This window comes from Dama dama, chromosome 11 (assembly GCF_033118175.1).
Source record: "Dama dama isolate Ldn47 chromosome 11, ASM3311817v1, whole genome shotgun sequence".
NCBI classification, from domain to species: Eukaryota; Metazoa; Chordata; class Mammalia; order Artiodactyla; family Cervidae; genus Dama; species Dama dama.
This window is the reverse complement of record NC_083691.1, coordinates 7,010,024-7,017,600: the sequence shown is the minus strand read 5'-3', so window position 1 is coordinate 7,017,600 and position 7,577 is coordinate 7,010,024. Positions and strand designations below refer to the sequence as shown.

Genomic DNA, 7,577 nt, shown 5'->3' with positions numbered 1-7,577 from the left:
CTGAGGAGATGAACTAACGGATGGATGAATGAAGGAGGTGATTGGAGAACTAGGTAGAGGCATGGTTGGGTAGACAAAGAGCAGAGAGTGAACTGGTGAGGCAGGGGTAGAGGAGGTGGGATGGGGGAATAGGTAGGTGGGTGAGTGGGTGGAGGTGGATGGACAGTGGTGGGTGGCTGGAAAGGAGACTGCATACAAAGAAAGGGAAAGGAGACAAGGCGGGCTCCGGCATCCGGAAGTTTCTGGAAAGTGCAGCGTGTCCAAGGCAGCCGTGGAGTTGGAATTCTGCTCTCTGACTTCCGCCCTCTGACCTCTCAGCTCCCCAGAGTGCTCTGCTCCCCAGAGTGGAGGGACCCATTTCTGAGCAGCGCAGTCAGAGGTGTAACTGGCACCTGGAATCTCCCTCCCTTTTATCTCGCTGTCTTTATATATATATATATATATATATATATATATATATGTAACTCTTCATCCTGTGGATTTTCTTCCCCCAGCTGGTCTGATTATTGACAGATGATGCCCTGAGTTGGGGGACGAACTAAGAGATTTCAGTCTCTTCATAGCCATTCTCCTCTCATCTCTTCCCCTGCCTTCTGCACTCCCCCTCCTCCTCTGCTGGGTCTCTCCAGCAGATAGCCCAATCCCCACCGGCGCTGGGCCAGTGTACAGCCTTAGCGAGCAGCGGCCGCCTGAGCCCCGTTGCCCTCGGCCCCAACCAGCCCCGGTCCCCGCTGCCTGGTGCCTGCCCCCGCCCGGCAGCTCCGATTTTTCAGCTTGGGTTTGATCGCCTGCCAGGATCTCCCAAATGTCAGCTGCGACGTTAGCATCTTTAAGAGAGCGCCCGAGGCGATCTTTAAGCAGGGAGGCTGGGGCCCCATGCTGATGAGAGGAGCCTGCTCTGAGCTGACAGCTTTGCCTGCCGCCTTCCAGAGCCATGGCTCTGGGGACCTGTGGCCCCCCACTCTTTGGGCCTGGGCAGAACCTGGGTTTATTTTTAAGGCTGGATAAAGCAGGGCTTTGCCTGGAGTTGAGCTCTATCCCCATCGCCTCCCCCTACCAGGGAGCCCCAGGAGGGCAGGGAGGGGCCACAGTGTCATCACAGCCCTACCTCCAAGGCCAGTGTGGGGCCTGACCTCGAGAAGAAGGGGAAAAATATTTGTTAATCTAAATATTTGCTAATCTGCATGAGTGCGCGAGCATCCTAGGTTGCCCCAGAGAGCGAGTGCCGACAGGGGCGCTTTCTCCCGCACTTTCACCTTGAGGGCGAGATGTTCAAGGGGAGGGGCGATGGGCAGAGGCTCCAGACTTTGAGGTCAGACTGACAGATCCAGTGTGCAGAAGCTGTGTGACTTTGGGAAGGTTGCTGGCCCTCTCTGAGCCTGGCTTTATCATTGATGAAATGTGCAAGAGGATGGAATGATGTCCACATAGAGCTGTTGGGAGGATCCATGAGATAATGAGAGGGGAACGCTGGGTACAGTGTCCCCCTCCCACTACTGCACACAGTAGGCACTCACTCAGCTTCCCCTCTTCACCCTTTCTGCCCCTTCCCTGCCCCTGAGGCTCTGCAGGGGCGAGCCTTCCATTCCTCTGTCCCGAAGGCCCCTTTCCAATCATCCTTGTCTTTCCAGATCCTGCGTATGCCCCTGCTCTGGGACCCCCTCCTCGACAGCCCAGTCCAGGCCCAGTTGACATCCCTCCTCAGAGCCCCTAGGACTGAGCTGGCTCCTGAACCACCACCCACGCAATATGACTGTGCTTTCTGTCCCAAGACGAGGGTCAGCAAATTTCTGAGGGGCAGAAAATATTTGTTATTGATTTCCAGAGTCTTAAACAGGTCCTGTGCTGTGCTTAGTCGCTCCATCATGTCTGACTCTTTGCAACTGCATGGACTGTAGCCTGCCAGGCTCCTCTGTCCATGGGGATTCTCCAGGCAAGAATACCGGAGTGGGTTGCCATGCCCTCCTCCAGGGGATCTTCCCAACCCAGGGATCGAACCAGGGTCTCCTGCATTGCAGGTGGATTCTTTATCAGCTGGGCTACTAGGGAAGCCCCCCACCCTAGTACCAGTCCTAGTACACAGCTACTGCAGAATGAATGAATGAATTACGCTCATACCTAGTTAGCTGGCCTGAGCAGAATCAAGGGACCTTTCTGGAAGATTTTAGTAATAAGAGAATGTACACCTCAAAGGCTGAGCCCTGCTAAACCCTTCAAAAACGGCCCCAATGCGTTACTGAAAGGCTGTTGCCTTTTCCTGAAAGGCCATGTCTCACTCCGGTCCTCAGAACCGGGATGACTATTGTGTTTTCAGTTGCCATTTGTCACACAGCAGGCTGGAGGCAGGTGCAGAAGTTGCCCCTGGCCTGGTCCAGATCATCCTTCTGATCCTTGGTCCCTGGACTAGTGGGTCTTGGCCCATCCCCTGGCCACCACTGGTGCCCATGGCAGAGTCCCCAGTGCCCTGATGATCTATGTGCTTTGCAGAGTGGCAAGGCTTAGCAGTAAAGAATCTGCCTGGCAATGCAGGAAACTCGAGTTCGATCCCTGGGTCAGGAAGATCCCCTGGAGAAGAAAATGGCAACCTGCTCCAGTATTCTTGCCTGGGAAATCCCAAGGACAGAGGAGCCTGGTGGGCTGCAGTCCATGGGGTCACAAAAGAGTCGGACACAACTCAGTGACTCAACAACAACAACAACAAAGGCTATGGAAGTGACCTCCATGTTGGTGGCTCAGTCGTCTTCCACATTTTTGAGGTCTCTCACTTGGGACTGAAATACCCAGATGGGTAGGTGAAGTGACTCAGAAGAGAAAAGGAGAAGTACCTCCAGGCCAGATCCCACCCAAGTGGAGGCAAGGAGGGGAGGAGCGCAACTTGAACCTCGTACACAGGAGCTGCAGTCTCGATGGGGACCAGTTGGAACTGCTATGCTAAACGGGGAGACGGGGAGTTGGTACACTTCCACGGAGAGGATAGCATCCGCACCCAGCTCACACAGTGTTAGTCACTCAGTTGAGTCTGACTCTTTGTGACCCCGTGGACTGTAGCCCACCAGGCTCCTTGTCCATGGAATTCTTCCAGGCAAGAATCCTGGAGTGGGTTGCCATTTCCTTGTCCAGCTCACATAAGATATGTTTAAAAATTGAAAGGTGAAGGAACTGGACTCAGAACAGCTATGGAATAAAATGACTGAGTGACCGAACAACAAAGTACAATGAATAGATGAACAAAAGGGGAGTGAGTGGTAGGCGGACAGATGGCTACATGGGAGGGTGGTGGTTGGACAGGTGACAGCTAGGTGACCGGATGAGCTGAGAAATGAATAGATGGGTAGATGAATGGGTGGATGGATGGGTGAATGTGTGGGTGGATGGATGGATGATGGATAGATGAGTGGGTGGGTGGATGGGTAACGCAATGGATGCATAGATGGGAAGATGGATGGGTGAATGGGTTTATGCAGGAGTGGGTAGGTGAGTGGACAGGATGGATAGATGGAAGATGGGTGGATGGATGAGTGGTGGATGGAGGTGTAGACGGGAAGATGGACAAGTGAATGGGTTCATGGATGGATGGGTAGGTAAGGTAGATGGATGGATGGGAAGATGGATGAATGAGTGGGTAGGTCGGTGAGTGGACGGATGGGTAGATGGTAGCTGGGTGGAGAGATGAGCAGATGAGTGCATGGATGGGAAGATGGAGAGAGGAGGACAGGAGGATGGGTGAGCGGGTGGACAGAGGTAGCACTGGGGTAACTGGTTGGGGGTTGGGGAATCTTGCCTTTACCTTGATTCCCACCCTCATGAGAATCACTGGGGCTTGTTGTAATCATCTGATCTTTTTGAACTTCAGCTTCCTTATCTGCCTAAAGGGGCAGTGGTCCCTGCTCCTCCCTCCCCGCCCCACCACCACTACCCAGGGATGAGAAAAGATCTGGGCTGTGAGTACCCCAGGGCACCACGGCCTCTCCAGCCCTACTGACCAGTCTCACCCCGTCATGTGTCTGTCCCGTGATGAGCTTCCTCTTTCCTGTGCCCACAGGGGAACTTCTGTGCAGTTTCCATCAACATTTCCTAATGAGGTCAAGGGAATTCTGGTTCACAGCCAAGTCCAGCGTAGGCAGCACCCACACCCCTGAGTCTGGTTGCACCTGGCTGATACGGGCCGGGGTTATGAGGTCATCTGTGAGATCAAGAAGTGGATTCCAATCCCAGCTCTGGCTCTCAGTGCGGTGGGGACCTGAGGCAAGTCAACACACTTCTATGAGCCTCACTTTCATTACCTGAAAACAGGGAGAGCAGCAGCCACCCAGGGAGGGTGCCTAGGAGCTTCCCGTGACAAAACACATGTGGGTGTTCTGCCGGCGTGAGGCCCGGGGCTGGGCTCAGAGAGGCACCGCCATCCTTGCTATTACCTCCACGGGAACCAAATGATGGCCCACAGGCTTGCTGTAGAATGAGCACCCGTGTGTGAAGGTCTGGCTGCACACACGGGTGTCCCAGGGAGTCAAGAACCCCAGGTACAGGCAGGCTCGCAGCCACAGCACCTAGCCTGAATGACCCCTCTGTGCGGTCACGTTGTGGCTCCACACGTACCTCCTTCTGGACAGCCCAGAGTCTGGCGCTTCCCGTTACCAGCTGGGTGACCCTGGGCAAGTGACCTCACCTCTCTGAGTCTTGCTTTCCTCACTAGGAAAGGTGGGCCTCGGAGTTACCAGTGTGGTTTGCCATCTGCTTCCCCATCACAGGGCTTCCCTCGTGGCTCAGACAGTAAAGTGTCTGCCTGCAATGAGGGAGACCTGGGTTTGATCCCTGGGTCGGGAAGATCCCCTGGAGAAGGGACTGGCAACCCAGTCCAGTACCCTTGCCTGGAAAATCCCATGGACCGAGGAGCCTGGTAGACTACAGTCCATGGGGTGGCAAAGAGCCAGATGCGACTGAGCGACTTCACTTCACTTCACTTCCCCATCACTGGCTGGTTTGCCTTCCAGCGAGGGTGGTGGGGTGGGACCAGGACCCTTCACTGCTAGAGATGAAATGCTGGGGTCCGAAGAGGTTCTGAACAGGCCTCAGTGAAGAGCTGAGATAAGAATGCAGCCCCCTTCCAAGATCTCCACCTTAAGGATTTCAGCTGCAGCCTGGAGCTAAATAAAGGTTGGGCTCTGGGGCCATGATTCCTCGTGCTACTGCTACTCGGGCCAACGCCTGGCATTTCCTGGCCAGTTGTGGAGTCCTTGCTGTGAGCTGAGGGCTCCTGGGACTCTCCTTTCCATGGAGCCTTGAGAGACTGCCCCCTCGGGGGCCCTCCCAACCCTGCAGACCCAAGGCGCACCCACCGAGTCCATGGGAGTCTGGGTGGCCCAAGTGACATGGTTGTTGGGTCAGTGTCCCCCAGGCCTGGGTGCCCCGGGCTTGGGAGAGGTGCTGGGGGAGAGGAATGGGGACCCAGGGCCCCTGGAGGTGGCAGCAATGCAAGGTCCCAGCCCCCACCAGCCCGAGGGTCCCTCCTCCCCTTCCCCCACTGCTGCAGACTCTGGTTAAAATGGCACCTCTGCCATCTGTCATCCCTCCCCCACTCCACTGGCGGCTGTGACTCTGACTGGGGGGGGGGGGGGGGCGTTGCCTGTAAACAGGAGGCAGGCGGGTCCCCAGGGCCAGGCGAGCAGGGTAGTGATGGGCCTGATGCTGGCCCAGGGCTGCTGAGCTGGGGAGGAGCCCCTGGTGGGCGGGCAGGATACCTGGTACTAAGAGGTCCCCAAGCCCTTCCCAGGTGGGGGGGGGCAACTCCCCAGGGGTCCCTGGGTGGCCATCATCCTGGCTGCACCATGCCCTTCCCTGAGCGCCTCCAGCTCCATGGATCTCTCACATCCTCCCCGCCTTGCTTCTGCTGTGTTTAGAGAATTTCAGATCAATACCTGGGTCTGAGAGGGTCGATGGACCCTCCCTAACAAGGGCTGCCTCCCTGGGCAGCATGCACCCTGCCTCGGGCATCTCTGCTTTACAACCAGGAAGACCCAGGCCAGAGAGCAAGGCAGTGGGGGAGCCCCGGGGTGGACCCAGACTCACCCTGGCCCTGGCCCTGGCTTAGCTTTGCCTCACAGTCCGAGGTAGATGAGAGGAGGCAGGGAGGGGTGTCACAGGAGGTGAAAGGCTCTGAAGGTCAGCAAGCCTCGGAGCCTCACTTTTCCCACCGGGGGAATGGGGGAGTCGAGGCCGCTCCGAAAGGGTATCTTTGGAGCCAGAGGCACACAGGGACTTGTCCTTCTCTCCTAATGCCCCGCGACTGGAAAGGGGCAGCCTGGGGGTAAAGCGGGGAGCGAGATGGGGGTCGGGTAGGAATCAGTAGGTGTCAGCCCCCTCCACGGGCCTCCCCCACCCCCGCTCTGCAGCGGCTCCCTGCCCCCACCGCAGGGCCGCCAGCTGCCCCCTCCCCTCCATGCCTTCTGACTGCCAGCTCCTCCCCGCAAAGCCCCAGACCCCAGCTGCAGTGTTTTTACAGCTCTGACCGGCCGCTCAGCCTCCCTCCTCTCTCTCCCCCTGCTCCTCCCCCCCTCCGCCTCCGTCTTTCCCCCCCCCCTCCTCCATCCTCCCCCTCCCTCCTCCTCTTCATCTTTCTCCCTCGGTTCTCCCCTCTCCATCCTCTCCCCCTCCTCCCTTCCGCCTCCCCCCTTCCTCCAAGCCTCCTCCCCCTCCCTCTCCCACCTCCCTCTCTCCCCCACCGCCCCCCTCCCTCCCTCCCTCCTTCCCTCCCTCTCTCCGGGGGAAGAAAGGTCACCGTGCAGCTGATTACTCAGAGCTCAGTTGCTGTAGCAACCGGCGGGGGAAGTGGGACAGGCTGGCTTTGAGGACGCGTGAGGTCGGCCGCGGGCGGCTGGAGCCGGCGCGGGCCTCGGTGCTCCCGCGAGCTGGAAGCTGCCGGCAGCCGGGCTCCTCGGCCGCCGCGGGCCCGGCTGCGGGCTTTCATTTTTAATGAAGAATTCCTGCTCCCCTCTCGCACCCCACCCTGCCTCCTTCGCACCTCCCTGGGGTCTGGCAGGGGAGGTTTGCCCCTCCTCGGTTCGGCGGCTTCTTTCTGGTCCTCGTCTGTCTCTCCCCCCGCCCCCCCACCTCTGTTAGGTTCTGATGGCTTCTTTCTTTCTCCTGTCCCAGCGCTCAAAGGCACAAGGCCCCTTCCCCGCGCACACGCGCGCACACACTCACCTCTCACCAGCTTGGTAAGGAGCCCAGTGAAACCCTCAGCGTTCCCACCCCACCCAGGAGCCTTTGTCCGGGGCCTGGGAGGCCCCAGGCTCCCTCACACAGCCAGAGACAAGAACCCAGGGAGGTCCAGCCCACTGCCTCCTGGGCCCAGCCACATCTGCCTGGCACCCGCTGTGTGCCCAGCTCCCCGTCCAGGGGGGCTGGGGAAGGCAGCTCTCTGCTGGAAAGGGAAGCCAGACCCCTGGAGGGGAGGGTGAGATGGCAGCCCAGCCCCCTGCTGTGGGTTGGTCCCTCTCCTGCAGCCCAGAAGCCCCCGGGGTTGGGGGCGGGGGGCGGTGCAGGGTCAGCTGTGACAGAGGGTCCGGGAGGTCTGGGGC

At 58.4% G+C, this 7,577-nt stretch overlaps 1 long non-coding RNA gene across 1 annotated transcript; it reads right to left on the bottom strand.

Moving 5' to 3' along the window:
* Nucleotides 1-1,349: 1,349 nt before the first annotated feature.
* LOC133064398 (uncharacterized) lies at nucleotides 1,350-7,285 on the bottom strand. Its single transcript, XR_009694627.1, has 3 exons — nucleotides 7,201-7,285; nucleotides 3,993-4,240; nucleotides 1,350-1,433 (listed from the first exon to the last, which is right to left on the bottom strand). It is a non-coding gene; the product is annotated as an uncharacterized LOC133064398 (long non-coding RNA).
* Nucleotides 7,286-7,577: the final 292 nt, after the last annotated feature.